The sequence below is a fragment of the Sinohyriopsis cumingii genome, chromosome 11 (assembly GCF_028554795.1).
Source record: "Sinohyriopsis cumingii isolate HCF-2022 chromosome 11, ASM2855479v2, whole genome shotgun sequence".
In the NCBI taxonomy this organism is placed as follows: domain Eukaryota; kingdom Metazoa; phylum Mollusca; class Bivalvia; order Unionida; family Unionidae; genus Sinohyriopsis; species Sinohyriopsis cumingii.
The window spans coordinates 66,435,058-66,453,220 of record NC_142971.1 but is presented as its reverse complement, the minus strand read 5'-3'; the positions used below and the strand labels follow the sequence as shown (position 1 = coordinate 66,453,220).

Here is an 18,163-nt window from a genome sequence, read left to right as displayed (position 1 = left end):
AAACTTGTCAAAGCTACGTTAAAAATCCAAATCACACACACATACATAAAATTTAACGGGCTGCTAGGTATAGATTTATGTTCATTTTTTTTTTTTTCCTTTGATCAAGCTTATTCTTCTTGCGAAAATGATGAGTGAAAAAGAAAACTCACAGAAATCACGAAATGGCAGTCACTGAAGTCTATTAAAAATATATTTCGCATGATTCTTTCGACGGTTTAACACGTCAGTCATAAGCATTCAACTGCATGCACACCACCTGATATATTTCTGATGTGGATCCTCCCCTGATAAATATTCCTCGGGAAATTCAAACTTCTGTGTCTCTTGTGTGCCTTTGTATGAATATTATCAGCAAGAAGGTTTGATTCTCATTTCATTTAGACTATATTTCAACACGGTCGTTCGAAAATATCATTCAAGTTTTTCTGAAGACAAAATGAGGACTATTTCAGCCAACTAAAAGGATAACCAGAAAAATCAGTTTGAAGTATGATTTTTAACAGACGACAGCCTACGTAACGGAAATGTTCGCACAATCTGGTGCCATCTTTGCAGGTCTGCGTTGGTACTTATATGGAGGTATTGTGAATATTTGTTCCCATTTACAAACATTTTCATTATATAGAAGGAGAACAACAATGATATAGGCACTGTAAGGATATCTTTCCTAATATTTTGCACAAAATTAAAATCAATGACTGACAAAAAGGCCAGTTTGTACAGGAATCTGTGCATTTGTTGTCGTCTGCTATCAATCATACTTCCAAATTAATCTATATTCATCTGCTCAAAGTGCTGGAATTATCGTGTTATCAAAGTTTATATCTTTCGTTTTTAATTTAGAAGAAGCGTTTGTTACCTTTGCAAAACTGAAACTTATTCGACCATGTCAAAATGGGCCTTACTAAATGCGGAATTCAAGTATCAAAGATTAATATTTGTCTCATCTAAATAATTGCTATCATATTCAACGTTAGTTTGCATCGACGAGTCGCCTATGTGTGATTTTATAGATGAGTTAAAATGACAAAATAGCTTTTTGCCAAATGTTACACAAAGGTTTTTACTACATACTGAAATATCGTCTTCACAATAATTAGTATTTTCAGAGAACGTTTATAATAACATGAGATCAAACTCTGAAGGTAGTTAACAAACTGATGGTTTGTCGTCCTTGTTACTTGATAAAACCCGCAGTTTTCCCATGTTATGTTGCAACCGGTCAGCAGTGCTACTGATGTGATATGTTGACTGAGTAAACTATTTTGTACTTAGATACCAAAAGTGCCGAGACTCTGCGGTCTTAAACTAAGTAACACGAAGGGGGGGGGGGGGTATAGTAAAACTTATTTCTCTAATTTACAAAGGAAAATATTACGACTAACTTACATTATTGTGAATTAAATTCCAAATAATCCTAAAGTTCTATCCCAGTTCTAAAAGTAGTGAGTGTTCCCACTGAATTCCAGTACTGAATGTGCTGATGTATCAATAATCTTTAATAGGCTGATGTATTAACAGTTTCGATGCATTACACTGATATATTCCAGAATGCAACAGCCGTTTTTAGCCCAGACGAACCATACTCGAATATGTCTTCAGGACGTTTTGCAATTGAGTGCATCGCGTTCAACAAAGGGATTTAGGCGATAGACGTACATCAAACGAGACTTCTGACTCTTCTGTGTTTGGTATTTAGCATCGTCGAAGCAACTGATCACGATGCATGGATCTGCCCACCAACTCTGAAAAACTGGGAAAATAACCTTACCACGATATGCAACTAAACTTTCATTCCTTCCTCATGCATTCTTCCAGTGCAGTTTTACGTCATACGGGCACTTCTGTCGTCGCCGGTTTCACCAAAATATTTTGTAGCGATGTTATGCAGAGTTTCTTACTGTTTATAGAGGCTGGCCAATCGAATCGCTTCCTTCACTAGCAGGTATATCAGTGTTTCAATTAGCAAAGTTACTTCACGCCCGAAGAATATGTGATTCGGTGAAAAACCCGAGCATGGTGTTTGACAGGTCTCTACGTGGTGCACACTAACCATAGATAATGGTCCCAGCCCTTTCGGTTGGCTGTTACATATTTACGTAGCGTTTTCTCTAGTACTCTGTTGATACAATCAACCATCCCATCTGATTGAGGACTGGAAATCTTTGTGCGAGTTTTATGAACGTATAGAAATGAACACAGCTCCCGGAGAAGCTTCAATTCAAGCTGGCCTTCTTGATCAGCATGTATGATCGTAGGAATGCTGAACCTGCTGTTGAAATTATCGGCTAAGTTTAGGACAACTGTGTTCGTTTCAAACTCCTGCATTGACGAAGATTCGACATACTTCGTAAAGTAATCTGTCTATGTACATTTAGTCCTTGCGAAGAGCCCCAGTAAATGTATTGCAGCTCTCTCCATAGGCTTTTATGAACCTGTTTTTTGCGAGAAGTGTTATTTTCTTCTAGAGATCATTTTACAAGTTGCACACCAGCGACGGGCATAGCGTTGATCAAAAGCATGTCAGAAGAAGAACCACCTGACATTACTGCCTGTTTCATTTTCTGGTTAAATGTGGGCAAGTAAGTGAGTCTTGACATTGGCGTAAAGTTTCGTTTTCAGTTGACTTCGGAGGTATTATCTGCTTCTTACTTTTCTTTCCATCATTCCATACATTTAACGACACAACAAGCTACTACTCTCTAATAGCTGGTCAGACTGACCCTAATACGCCTTTAGATGCTTATTTTAAATAGATGTCTGGTCCCATGGAGTCCCATTGAGTCCGACTTTTATTTGTAATCCATTTCTTGGTCACGTGCTTGAGCCTGTTTCAATTCCTCTGTGAACACCGAACAGCCGATGCTTAGTAGGGAAAACTGATTGAACTGCACGTTTCTCTTCTTGTTATTGTCCACTATAATAACAGAACAGAACAGAAATCTTTATTTGATATTAAAATTTCAGGCCACGTGCACACGGCATATGAGAATAAGATAACTCTTATTTATGTTAGGTGGCATGTTTGTAAAGTGTAGTTTTTAAACATTAGATTTCAAGCAGATGTATGACAAAATAAACTGGGTGTGCATTACGTTTGTATGCTGTAAAGCACGTAAACATTACAAATGTCATCCCCATCGCAAATAGTGCATTTTCCGCTTTGTCTTTGAATGATTTCCTAGCGCTCTAACTATGCTGGCAACTTGTAGTTGTTAGTTCTAAATTTTAGCAAAGGCAAATAACATTTCTTGCTAGAGATATCAAATACTTCTAAAAGTTTAAAGCTTGTTTGAATAGTTGGTACGTTGTACTTTTTGAAGTAACTTTCAACCTTGGATTACACAAACACACATACGCACGCACACACACACACATTCACAAACACACACACACACACACACACACATATATATCCATCCATCCATTTGAGCGCTTTCGACTCTTTAATGGGTATTTTGCAAAAGCAAATACAAAATATAGACAAGAAACAGAAAAACGGTTATGTTTACGAAACTTTACATGGCTGTTTCTACAGGAATTCAACCTTTTAACCTATTATGTTTCACCTAGCTTTTATTAGCTTGTTGCAATTACTGGAATATATTTGTATTGACCTAGAAATTGATAAGCCATAACGACATAAGTAGTGAAGGGGGGCACTTTACGGTCAATGGGAATCAGCATTACAAGACCCCTTGGGCAAGATTACCGTCAAGGGAAATTTAACATGGAGAAAAATCGTGGGTAAGATTACCGTCAAGGGAAATTAACATGGAGAAAGAAAAAATCGTGGGGCACTTTAGCGTCAAAGGAAATTAAACAGGGTGGGCCTTTATAGCGTCAAGGGCTTTTACTAAAGTGGGCCTTTATAGCGTCAAGGGAAATTGAACATGGGATTTTTTTTTTTTAAATTTTTTAAAAAAGGGGTAGGCAATTCAAAGACTATCTCTTTTCGAGAAATATGGCTGGCCCTGAAAAGGGCCTTTGGCTTTCTTCTTCTTCTTCTTCTATTTCCTCCATTTTCTCATCCAGCCCCTAATCTTTCCCCAAATTCCTTGTTTCTTCTTCTTTTCAATTTCCGGTATCCAGTCCGGGTGACCTATGGCTCGGAACTTCTGTTGGATTTTTATCCAGCTATTGTTCAGTCTCTCATATTCTTCTTTTTTCTTTCTATTCTCTTGTTCTTTTCTATCTTTTGCCCACCTGTCCTTAATTTTCTGCACTTCTTCCTCTATTATCTTTTTCATCTTTTCTTCCGCTTTCTTTAGTTGTTCAATGCCCCTTTTCACGAACTTCCACTCTGACCATTTCTCTAGTTCTTCTAAATAGCATCTCACTGCTTTTACCTTGTCCATAGACTCTTTTATAGTCCCCACTCTTACATACTCTGGTTTGATCAATCCTCTCAATCTCTTAACTTCTTCCTCTATCATCTCCTCTATCATCTTCCTCGCTAATTGTAGTTCATTGACATAGTCAAGACTTTTTCTCAACCTCCATTCTCTTTCTATCCTTTCTATAGTGTACTCTCCATCCATCATCCAAAAGTAAACATTTCTTAAGTCATTGAACAACGCCGACACTTCCATCTTGTATCTGTTATTCCGTAGAATGGTTTGAACGACGAATACTGTGGGTTCTTATACGAAAAGCGCGGACGTGAAGGAAAACATCCCCCTACTTTCTCATTTCATATAATATAACCCTAACTATACTCTTCACATACACTAAGAAACCCATAATCTACTATTCACTCAAACATACCTGAGCTCTTACAAACACAAACACACAAACACACAAACATATACCCTCACATTTTTTAAAAGAGTTAGTGTTTATATTCACACTACTCTACCTACACACATTGGCAAATTGATCGTTATTTCTTTTCTAGAATATTGGGTAGCCCTGAAAAGGGCTGTTTTGTTTGGAACCTCATGGGCACCTGGTTAATGGTGGCACCTTCCAGGCCTGGCGCCACATACGCATCTTATCCCCCAGTTACTTTTTACCTTTTGGGGGGAGAGAGCAGAGGCAGGATATGTCGCTTCAGAATCCCAATTTTCGCTCTCTGGGATTTTGAAATTTTTTCTTCTCTCCTTTTCCTCCTCCTCTTCTTTGTTTCTTCTTTCCTCTTTATATCTTCTTTCTTCTTCTTCTTCTTTATATCTTCTCTCCTCCTCTTCTTTGTTTCTTCTTTCCTCCTCTCTTATTCTTCCCTCCTCGACAATGGCTTCCGCGGCCAGTTCATTTAATATGCGCCTGGCATATTCCAGATGCACATGAAGCTCCAACAGTTTCTCAAGTCTCGTGTTCATTTTTTGGTGTTGATCAATCAACAAGGGTAGCTGGACTGCCGAACGAGTTTCAATTTATACTGAAAGCGCGGACGTGAACTAAAACATCCCCCTAAAAACATAAAATTCATCTTACCTAGATCATGACCAAAAAAAACAACAACGCGCGGACCTAAAAGAAACACTCACTTACTCTTTTATGCTACCCATTACTATTGTAAAATTTTTTATAAATCACTTCAATAGACTATCCACATTAGCAAAACAATCCAATCTAACTCCAAATATACACCTCAAAAACCCCAAAAACATTATTTTAATCTACTATCCTCACCAACTTACTTTAGCTCTTACAAACACAAACACACCAACACATACCCTCACATTTTTTATAAAAGAGTTAGTGTTTATTTTCACACTACTCTACCTACTCACATTGGCAAATTAATAGTTATTTCTTTTCTAGAGTATTGGTTAGCCCTGAAAAGGGCTGTTTTTTTGTTTTGCTATGGCATTCTTTTTTTAGTTTCTAAGAATGCGATGTCCTCTGAGGATAGACTTTCTGGCAATAGGTCTGCTTCTTCGGAAAGAGAAGAAGAACTCTTTGGTGTCGATACGGCAATCGACAAAGCCTCTGTCAGGTTCAGGTTGCTGCTGCTGTTCTTGTTGTTGCTGTTGCTGCTGTTTTTGAAGTCTGTACTTCTCTGTCCATTCTTCTTTTTCCCTGTTCACTTCTTCTCTGAAGAGCTCTTCTATTAGGTCTTCAGTGATTTTTAACATTCTCACATTCTCTATTTCTTCTGGCTTCGGTATCAGACTGTGTCTGACCCTATGCAAATTCACGTAGGCTTCGTTGAGCTTAGCTAGTTTGGAGCACATCTTCTTAGGAGGATGAGTCGACAATGGATGGTTAGACTGGGAACAAACCGGTTCTTAAAGTTAAAGCGTGGACGTGAAGGAAAACATCCCCCACACGGTTTTTCGAGCCGCAACGTTCATGAGAGAGATAGTAAGAAATGAAAGAGCATCAATCCAACAGTCTTATAGCTGAACAAACCACAAAAGCATTTTTTTCAAAACACAACATTTTTTATTCAAAAATCACTTAACACTTAACAACAACATTTCTAACATTTTTAACAATAATCCATCACTATAACATCAAACAATTTTTTCAAATCACAAACATTTTTTTCTCAATGGACAATCTACTTTAAACAGGGCTGACAACGTTGTGAATGAAATTGTGATTTCCACTGTTGGAAATCATTAGGCCATTGATGGACACTACGTTTCCTAGCTTGAGACAAAAGATAAGCATAATGGTCACAAAACCATCGATCTACTTTCACATCGTTTCTAGCAGAAGAACGAGGATCGAAATGAGTCACTAAATGTTCTAAGGAATAGCCCAGGCTGCGATGATGCAGAAAATACACACAGTACTGTCCACACACCAAGGAATCTGTGCCTTGTAATTTCACATTATTGAATCGGGTGGTTTGAGCATTTCTTCTCATAAAGTCAATGATATCGTCTTCCAAAGGGGGCAATCCGTACGAATCGAAATATTCCACACATCCTTCTTGAGGAAAGTAGACGGCTACCCAGTGGGTTCCTGGGAGATGACTGTCGTCCGTGTTGATCACGTAAGCTTGATGGTCTTTAGGTTTGCGATGAGGGAGTTCATCTTTAGCACAGACGACAGGATTCCAAGAAGCCGTATACGAACTGTGGTTCAAAAGGTAATAAAGTTCCCAGGTATCCATTTGTGTTGTTTTCTTCTTCTTCACAGGTAATAATAAGTCGTCAATTCGATCCTGACTTTTTGCTTGAAAATGTCTGACGAATAAACGGTTATTCGTTCTGTTTCCTCACTCTGATTTAGGAGAGCTTCGATACGATGGATCTCTTGAGTGGTTAATGGTGGACAAGAATGTTCACGCAAGTCTTTATACCACTGGTGCAACACGTCTTTGTTTGAGATGAGACTCCAAGCTTCGTCCAGATACTCGTCCAATTTTTCTTCTTGACTTAACATCAGGCATTTATCGTGTTGAATTTGACTGGGATGATCGTTTTGACATCCATAACAATTTTTCTTGATCAATTCCGTCATTTTGTCAACCAAGTGTTTGGCAAAACAGAAGACTAAATGGGCTTCTTGTTCTGGCCATCTCGATTTCATCATGATCACTTCTTCTTCCACAGTCTCCTCACATTCCATCTCCAAAGTTTCTCCACTAGGTAAAGAGGGATAACAGTCTTCCATGGCTTCTAATAATCTAGAATGACTTCTCTCAAACTGTTGATTTCTATGGTATTATCGAATTCTGCATACAGGATGACGTTCACTGTCTGTTTCAGTGTTTCTGCAAACTGAAGTTCCACACGAATCTGGCCAGATTTTATAGGGTGGAAATGTCCCTCGTCGCTGCCTTGGTCTGGAGTGAAATCGAAAGCCCACAAAGCATAGCCTCCTGCATAATCGTCGTACTCAATGCCGTGACTGGTGTTGGTTCCTAACTGGCCGGTGGCTTCGTACAGGGACAAGTACGATCTCAAGTAATTGTTGTTGGCAAAGTCAGGTTCGAAAGGTCGGGTACACAAGGTCTTGCCATCGCGACTGACTTCGATTTTCTTCACTAAAAAGTGTTGAAAGTTGAAAGGATTTTCTTTGAAGGCTCCGTTGAAGGCTGAATTCGAGACCATACCAAGGATTAAACGTTTGGGTAACTGTCCTTGGAACAGATGATCTTCGGTTATGGATTGCAGTCCAGCAGAAATGGTGAACGTTTTCACTTCCACACGTCGTATGGGATACTTGGCGGTCGTTCTGCTCAACGTCTGACTGATGTCGTTTCCCACTTTAGGTAACACTTCCACGCGTCGTACGTAGAGTTTGGCTTCTTGGATTATGCTTTTAGGAACCTTAGTAGCATCAGCAGCTATCAAATGGAAAGCGGCACTGCTGCGATTCAGTCTCTAGCGGACATTCACCCCGTTCAGCAAATATTTCTCTTGCAACCACATGTCCAAATGCAAACGATCCATCAGTTCTAAACTTTTCTTGTTTAAGATTTTGTCTTCTCTTGCCTCAAAGCCGGAATTGCTTCCATCGGTTTTGTCGAACTTGCCCGCTTCGTCAGCTACCCACAGCACGCAGGCATTGAGATGACTATCCTTGGCATCTATTCCGTACGTCAAGAGATTTTCCAAGTAGGCACGGTAAGGGTATGTATCCATGCTGCTGCTGACTAGTTTGTTATTCAAGTACAAATCCACTGAGCTGAACAAGGAATGCATGAAATTGTTGACGGGAGCTATTTCGTCAGCGTCATCTACTCCACTATTATCTTTTTCTAGAACTTGGACTTTCAAGTACAAGTAACTGCTATTCAGATCGATGTAATCTTCGGGCTGTCCCTTGATTTCAAACTCGATGGGAGCGGAATCGGTCAGTGAGGAGACGGGGTGAAATTCCACCCATTGGGATTCTTGCATCGTCATCATGGTGGGGGGCATGGCAAACAGATCCAGTTCCGTCTTGGAACAAGCGCAAGACTCTCGGTGCATCATTTTGTTCTGTGTTTCAATAATCGAAAACGTCTAAGTCTCGAACGGTTCTTCTTTTCTTGGCCTTTCTCGCTTGAAGTCTGGTGAAAGGGTGTTTTCTTCGTCGTCTCTTTCTGCCTTGTCCTTGCTGAATGCTTGACTCGGTAGCGTGCAGGGCATTTATAGGTGTCTCTCGTCGGCCCAAAATGTCTTTTCCCGTTTGCAGCAAGACATTTTTGCCTGCCCTCATGAAGGCTTCTTTAGGGTTTTGTTTGTCGATGATGACATTTTGGAGAAATTCTTTGCCTTGTGTCAGTGCCGCATCTTTCAAGGCGTGCAATCCTCGTGTCACCATCGGTTTCAACACCGGGGCCACCGAACGAAAGGCCGATTTTAACATGTCTCCTAAACCGTGTCCTCGTTGTCGAGCCACCCCTTGGTACACTGGATACATGACTTACTTACGAGTCGTGAGAGAACCGTTTTCGAAAATGGAGTTTCACCGTGACTTTTCCTTTGGTGAATGGAATATTTTGTCCCAAATCTCCTTTTATAGTAATGTTGACCGTGTCCAAATACGACTTGCTGACCGGCAAATAGTGAGGATGGACAAATTCGCGGTGGACGTGATAAGTGTTTCCACCTTCCTCGTCAGCGTTTGTGGCAGAATCCACTTTGAAAGGAATGACACGCAGTAACGGCACGGAGGTGTGTCCCACCACGTTGTATTCCACCACATCGGAATACACGAACATCAAATTCAGTCCTTGGTTCAGTTCTACCGGGAAACGAAAATACTTGGCAAAAGAGTCGTTGTCATAAATGACTGGTAATTCGGGGCTTTTTTTTTTGTTCTCCTATCTTCCTCATCTCCGTGTCACCGCCCAATATGTCAAACAATTCAGGACAAAATAAGAAAGACATGAATTTTTTGGACCCCTCAGAAAATTTCATCAGAAAGCGACGAGCTATTTTGTGGTATTCCAGGGTGACACTTTTTTGGACATTCCCCAAAGCTTTATGGAACACGCCATTAAACTTGGAGGCTATGACGCTGACCAAATGATGACCACTGAAATAATAGCCTGGGAGAATGGACAAGTTGTAGGTCCACGTTTTAGTTTTCTCATCATAGGTTTTATTGCTATATGTGCCAATCTTATCCAACTCCTCTTGCAATTGTTTGTCATGAACTTCCACCTTAAAATAATTTTGATTGGGAATGACATTGTGGACTTGGGTTGGGTGAATCATTTCCACTAAAGCCACTTCCCAATGGGCTTCGTGATCTAAGGGGATGGCTTGAGGTAATTTGGCCGTGTAACAGCACAACGTGTTGTGGGGAAACACCTCCATGGAACTGTCACTGGGTAAGGTTAAGTAAAATTGGTTTTGGTGACTCATAATTCCAGAGTTCTGTGGCTGTCCGAGGGAATATTAGTGGATGTCAGAGGTGTGTCTCCGCCCAAAATGGGGTTCTGGTTGTGGTTGTTGTTGGAGTGGTGACTGGCACTGGCACTGGACACAACGTTCCCGTTCGAGGAGAATTTCAGGGAGGGATTAGGAAGCAGGTAACCGATGCAACTGCTCAATAAAATGGTCCACAATTGTTTGTCTCCTTGTTGCAAACTCAAATTGGCGATGGCTGCCCCGATGACACAATACACCACGAAGATTTGGCAGAAAAAGACGATTTGCGTTTTAGGCACACGTTCTCCACACCACACCCACAAGGGTTGTTTTTGTAAATCTTGCACAGAAGAACTAGGGGAAGAAGGAGTGGTCGACGTAGCTGCGTCTGATGTGTGAAAGGGCATGATGGTCACTTCTTCTTTTTATAGTCGATGACTTGCGAAGCGTCGATCCAAGAATCGAAACTGGGTGGATATCCTTTCCAACGTACTTTGACTTCTTTGACACGTCGTTTGCCCACTTTACGGGTTCTGCGTTCGAGAATGCTTTCGATGTCGTACACGTCGTCTTCTTTTTTGGTGACACGTTGTAACTCGGGCAAATAAAACGTTCCTTTGAGTACTTCTCCGTTCATGTCTTCCAATTTATAGACGGCAGGATGACGGCCATGCACTCGTCCAGTGACGCGAAACAATTCGGTCGTCCAGTTAGGTAAGTAACCTTTGTCGAAAGTGCGTTTGGTTTTGCCAATGCGCACCCAATCTCCTACGGTCAACTCTCCACTTTTCTCGGGGACAGCCCTCGTCGGGGACGTACCAAACAGACGCTCAAACACCAGCACTTCGTTGTCGGGAGTCACGTCTTGCGGGGCACGTCCGATGCTTCGATGGTAAGATTGGTTGTACGCTTGCACCAGGTGCGGTAAGATGTCGATGTACTTCAGAGTGTGGTGATGCGTAAAATATTTCCACATGCGTTCTTTCAAAGTACGTTGAAAACGTTCCACGATGCTGGCTTTGGTTTCGGGATTCTCGGTGGTAAAAAAATGAATGTCACGTTTCTTTAACTCTTTTTGGAAAGCTTGGTTCAGAAATTCGGTGCCATCGAAGAGGGCGACGACCGCTTTGTTTCAACACCCGTTGCAGGGCTCGCACTAACTCGCTGCTCGATTTTGAAGTCAAGGGCACGACCCAGGCAAATTTGGAAAAGACGTCGATGACACAAAACAAATATTTGTAGCCACGATTGTGGCTGGCCAAATGAGAGACATCGGCTAAATCGGCTTGCCATTGATGATCGATGCCTTCCACTCGGGTGCGACTTCTGGCAAACTTGCGTCGAATGGGTTTGTGTAAAGTGTAGGTAGCTTGTTCTTGTAACCATCGTTGCACTTGAGATAAACGGAGACTTTTCAGTCGAGTTTTGGCAGCACGATACAATTTTTGAACTCCTGCGTAACCTGCAGGATGCGAGGGATCGTAGTAAATGCTGGCTAAGAGTTTTTCCATTTTTTGTGTTAATAAGTCACCCACTCTTCGGTGATGCTACTTTGGGTGGGTCGAAAGGGTGGTTTGGAAACAGATTTACGTGTCCGATGGGCTACGGGAGTAGAAGTCGAAGGTAGTGGTGGAGGTGGCAATGGAATGGCTTTGGTTTTCTTTTCTTTTTTCACTTCTGGTTTCCCTTCTTTCTTTTTCACTTCTGTCGAAGGAGGTGTGGACATCATCTTTTTAACCCAAGCTTTCATTTCTTCTCGTTGGGGTGTGGGGGACGGGGTCAACAAGGATGCTGCAATCTTACTCGAAATGGAAGCTGCTGACGGTGTTTGAAACACTTCGTGCATCTCTTCTTCCTCAGGTCTTTGTGGGGTAGCATCTCTGGTGACCCTTGGGGATGGTATTGGTGGTGGTAATGATGATGATGATGGTGCTGGACTTTTCATCAAGGTCTTAAAATCTTTCAGAGTGGGTAAAGCTGTTTCGTCTAAAGCTTTCTGGTGAAAGAGTTGCAGTCGTTGCAAGAGTTGACCGTACTTTTGCGATTTTTCTGTTTCGGACAAATCTTGGCGATCCATCAAGGACTGCAATTCGTGTTGTAACTGGGACATCTCGCTCAAATTGGGATTGGGAGGTAAATGCGGGGTGCGTTGTTCTTGCCACCGATGGTATTCCATCCATCGTTTGTAAGGCACTAAAGCTAGTTTTCGTCCTTCCATGGGGTTGTCAGCGGTCGATTCTGAGATCTTGGGACTTTCGAAGGCCTTTTTATCTGGCTCCCATCAGTCCTCCCAACATGGTTCCCAAGACTCCTTTCAGTATGGGGCCTAACAAGAGAGGTAAAATGCCTCCACGTTGGACCAACATCTTCTTTTTTTGACGAATGGGAATTTTCTTTTGAACCATTTTCCGAAGAACGTGACGATGTTTGCCTAAGCATTGTTTCTGGTGTTTGGACAAAGGGATCGTGCCTTTCAAAACGTTCAAACAACATTCGCACACGGTATCGATGACCTCTTTGGAGGCCGTTTGAATGAGTTTTTTTCGTAGGGGTGGAGAAGCTTTGGACAGGACAGATAACATGTCCCCATGTTTGGCTAAACGTGGTGGCAGTCCTTTCCTTTTCTTTCCTTGGGGTTTTCTAGAGGGTGACATCTTTGAGTCTTCAGGAGCACCAAAAAACACTGATATCCTACTCGGTCACAGGCCTTTTTTATACTGGAACGCGTCGCCATTGATTGTCTTTACGTCGTATCAGTTTGAGGACAGGCATGACACGTCGTGCAGGGGTACGTAACGGACTAAATCGAGCCAGTTCTTGCTTGGACAAATCCAGTAAACTTTGTAACATGCCCGATCTTTCATGGACTTTGATTTTGGGAGAAGGTACTTTGTGAGCAGCAGCCACTGCCGCTAAATTGGAAGGTCCTGCCACTGGGGAAGTTCTTTTGGGGGTCATCAACGGAGAAGTTCTTGGTGTAATCAACGTCTCCAAGTACTCTTCAGTTCCTGGTGACATCAACGGAGAAGTGGACAAACGTGAGGCTGTCGGAGACGCTGTGGCAGGTCGTGGTTTGCGAGTGTAAGGCTGCGTCCTGGCCGCAGTGCCTCTCTTGCGACTAGTTTTCTTCTGTGGACTTTTCTTTTTCTGAGGACTTTTTCTCTGTTTCTTTTTCTGGGGGCTTCTTTTCTTTTTTCGGGGTGGTGTCTGGTAAGAGGAGGGTCCCGCCACTGGAGAAGTTATTCTTCTTGGGGACCTGGTCTTTTTCTTTTTCTTCTTGGGGCTTCGTTGAACTTTTGTCTTAGGGATAACTTTGGGGGCATTAGGATCCCATCTTAAGAGTGAGCGAATGATGACCCCTCCTAGAGTACCGCTCCCTCCAGGTTTCAAAATGATTTGTTTTTTGGTTTGAGTGTCGATGCGGGGATCGGCCAGTTGGACCAAAGCGACTTTGTTTCGATCGAAAAAGCGTTGGGTTTGATGAGGAATCTGAATGATTCCTTGGAGTAATTGACGTGCCGTCACCGTGAACCATCGTAAGACTTCTTTGAGGCTAGCTTCTAAGACACGAGCTCGTGTTTGTGGATCTTTTTCTCGACTGATGCCATACAAGGCACGAATCAATTTGACGGGAAGATGCGACTGAAGGGACGTCATGTTCGCACTGAGTGTGAGACAGACGAAAAAGGGTCTGAGGTTTTTGTAGATTTTTTTCATGGGGAGTGAAATGAAGTCGAGGACGGAGACGTGTACAGGACAGGCCCTCCGTCTTGGCACCAGTGGTGAAACAAGTGGGTACGAAATCGCAAATCCTCAGGAGTCGTAGGTTTCAAATCGACGAGTAAATAGGCGTGTGGCGTTTGAGTGGCATCGTCGTACGCCTGAGTCAGCCAAGGCGTTCCTAACTGTTTGGCTAAGACTTGCACTTGCGATTTATCTCGAGGGCTTTTAAACAAGACCACGTAATGCGCATTGAGACTGATGGTACGATGGGCTTTACTTTGTTGAAACAAATTTTGGGTGATGTAAACGACACTGGCATTACGGTGATGCCCTTTGCGCGTGAACCACAATTTAATTTCTTCTTCGTCTTCTCCTAACATGTCGTCGAAAATGACCAAATGGGTTAGACGGGAGTCAGAGACGATGCCGTCGTCTTCTTTAGGAATGCCTTCCACAAACACGATGGAATCGCCTTGACTTTCTCGCAAGAGGCTGTACGCCGATTGCCACTCTTTGTAACACCACACGATCCGTTGAGGGGGCCGATCGATCAAATGATGTTTATGCTCGATCAAACGTTTGACGAATTCGGTTTTGCCTGAACCGCTAGGTCCAGCAATGAGCATGTTAAAGGGATGGCGAAGATACAAAGCCTCCCAACTGGCACGATCTAAGTGTTCGTCGATGACTTTGACAGTAGAGGAAGAGGGAGCAGAGACAGCAGAGGTAGCCATGGTGTGAGAAATGTCACTTGTGACACGAAAAACAAACAAGACAAGAGTTTATATACTTTTTCAGAACACGTTTATTGAATGTTTCAAATATGAACACGAAAGACAAAAATACATACAACCCAAATAGTGATGTACAGGAATATAAAACACAGCAAAGCGATCAAAGTGGAATATAAACAAGTGTCTGTACAACATGTTTTGGGTAACCAAGATGTCCTAGGGACAGTGTGTAATGTTCTTACAGTCTCTACATGAGGTATTGTCACACAAGTGTCCTCCCGGAATGACCTTTCAGGAATGTCCATGACAGTCCTGTCCTGAAGCGAGTGGTTGTTCTCGGTGACGGGTTCTTCTGGCACCGTCACTAACACAGGTTGAAAAGTAACTTTTTTCCTTGAACAACTCTTGTGCATACTGGGCCACTTCTTGGGTCCAAGCCTCAAAACCCCCCTTTTTCCAGTCACGAACATCTGTCCAATGAGGGTGTAAGTCACAAGCTACACACACATCGTCATACACGTCTTGGGTAGCTAAAAGTTGACGAATCTTTTTTTCCTGTTGAGGTCGAGAAGTATCCAGATGAAACCGCAAGGCTTTGAGCAAAAGGAGTTTTTCGTGACCATTTAAGGCCATGGAGGTGGTAAGTACTGATCGTAAAGAGTCCACAAAGAATCGGCTGGTAAACGAAATCCCAGAAAACAAGTCACTAAGACACACACCACTTGTCGTCCCAAATTGAATGGATAAAGTTCTTGTAATAATCGATGGTAATGATCCACGGTTCGAATATGGTCATTGAGTTCCTTCCACGGAATCTGTTGGATTACATACGACATAAGTCGTGGCATAGCTGCCTGTTTTTATAGTCTCTTTGTTTCGAAAAGAATACACGTACTTTCTAGCCAGTGATGTTCGTTTTCCAGTGGGTAATGTAAATCTTGCATACTGTAACCGAAACTTCAGAGTTCGATTAGAAGTTTCCTCTTCCGCTAAGTAGATTCCACGGAAAATATGTTGGTAATCCTTTACCTCGTCTTCCTCAATGGGTTGCTCTAGGTGAATCTCGAAGTAACCAAAATGATCAACACGTGAATCATCGGGGGCCTGGAAGTATTGAACAAGGTCTGACCATTGAAACAATTTCTGACGAATCAGTTCTCTTATACCCTTCAGGTACCAGTGGTTAAAGATCTGGTGACGTAACGGATGCAATTGTTCTTTACGTTTCACTTGTATTTTGACCAGCTCTCGGTAAATGCGTTCTCTCAACTCCACAGGCAAAGCACGAATGTTCTCTAGCAAAGTATCCATGAATAGGTCATACTAAATCCTCTTTGGTCTGACACAAGAAATGTACTCTTTGCACAAACATGGTTTTACTTCAGTGTCGAATTTAAATCGTTGAGTCACTAATCTACACATTACAATTCGTTCAGAAGTTTCCTCTTTCACTAAGTTGACATTGTGTTCAAGATGTTGGTAATTCGTTAACTCTTCCTCTGGAATTCGATGCAGTACGTTTACAATGATGTAACTACAATCGTCCATACCAAACCAATCCTTTTTAAAACTAGAGGATCGTTGATCAATGTCTGTCCGATGGAACACTTTCAATTGAATCAATCCTTGTATAGCTTTCAGGTACCAGTGGTTCAAACACCGGTGACGTAACGGATGCAATTGTTCTTTACGTTTCACTTGTATTTTGACCAGTTCTCGATAAATGCGTTCTCTCAACTCCACAGGCAAAGCATAAATGTTCTCTTGTAAAGTATCCATGAACAGATTATTATGGTAAGAAGTTACTTCAATGTCTCGGTCCCACTAAGGGTAAGTAATGACAATTCGGTGACCATCGAGCATGTTCAACGTAGGCCGAATCTTGCGGTTCCCAGTGGTGAAGTGACACACCGCAACTGAAGCACTTGACTTTATCTCCTTCGCCCAAGTAGAAAAATCCGGCTCTGGCTAATTCTTCGGGGGTCGGTCCTCCCAGATACTTTGGCCATTTTCCTTTGAACGATTGAAGACGATTTTCAAAGTCGCAGTATTCCGACAAACGCACAGGAAACGAATATTCGTCTTTCACAGGTTCGTTTCGATGAGGGTTGGGTGACATGAACAGGAGTTTGCTCAGGGCTGGATGACATCCGTAGGGAGGTAAACGTGAAGGTCGACATTCCCCTTTAAACCCGGTAAAATGTCTAAGAGGACGAGCGGCATCGCTTTCGCATCCCTCAGGTTTGACACGCACAGCATCACTTTCCATGATAGGGGCAGTGAGAACAAAGTTCCCATGATACTTTACGGCATCGCTCAGGTCACAAGGTACAGCATCGTATCCATCGCAAGGCTCACAATCGCATTCGTCTGCAAACTCCGTTACGCAATTACAATGGTAACCACATGGACAATCGCAGTTTCCTTCCGGACATTTTCCGTCGCAATGCATGGGTCTTATCCATCCAATATTAGTCACACTAGAGGAAGATACAACTTTTTTACAATTCCCAAACTGGAACGATGCCTCTTTCAAAGTATTCATCTTGTTCGCTCGGTCTTGGTAGTCACGATGAACTATCGATCTTGCCTAGGGTTCCTTTTTCATATACAGACCAATACCGACGTGACCGTACGGTAAGGTGAAATGATTGGGAAGTCGAACTCGCTTCTGGTACACGATTTGATAGACTTTTTCCAAGGGTCGACTGACGATGTGGTGAGTGGGTAAACGTACAATCTTGTTCGGTTGGTGAGTGGTCACTTTAAAGTTTCCATCCTCTCCCGATTGCAAGGCTTCTTTCAATACCCCAAAGTTGACCACTCGACTGGTACGATAATTCAGAGTCAGTCCTTTCACTTTGCACGTCGTGTGCACTTCTCCTTGTTTGTCCCGGTATTCGTAGCCGTAATTTTTGGGACCGCCACTGACGAAACTTAGAATCTTGTCGTCGGGATGCTCGTCTGTCCAGGCTCCTAAACGGTCTCCTTCGATGTTAGGGTGATGTTGAATCGGGTGATGGATGTAAATGCAACTGTCCGTGTCAAAGTACAGGACACGTTCTTCTAACAGTTCTAAAGCTTCGTACAATTTTAAGCGAGCATGGGCTGTCACGTAAGCCGCAATGATGACATTTCCAAAAGGGTCGTCTTGTACAAAGTCCAGATCTTCTTCGTAATTGACCAAGATCAAATTCTCTCGAACGACGTCCACGTGTTTCATGTATTTGGTTTTGTCGTGAATCATCTGGAAGTAGCGGGAAGGTTCTGTCAAATATTCCGTCTTGGGTAAACACGGTCGTTGTGCCATTTTACCCCACAAGCAATTTAACATCACTTTGGCAAACGATCGCCTGCCTTCGTTTTTCTCGATGTGGTCTAAAGTGATGCCTTCTTGTTCGTAGTATTTCTCTTTGAATTGTATTTGGTCTTCGGGAG

The 18,163-nt window shown here is 42.4% G+C and overlaps 1 protein-coding gene across 1 annotated transcript in view; it reads left to right on the top strand.

Moving 5' to 3' along the window:
• Positions 1-18,163, top strand: part of LOC149788609 (uncharacterized) — a 96,006-nt gene that overhangs the window by 63,660 nt on the left and 14,183 nt on the right. The window lies entirely within an intron of this gene.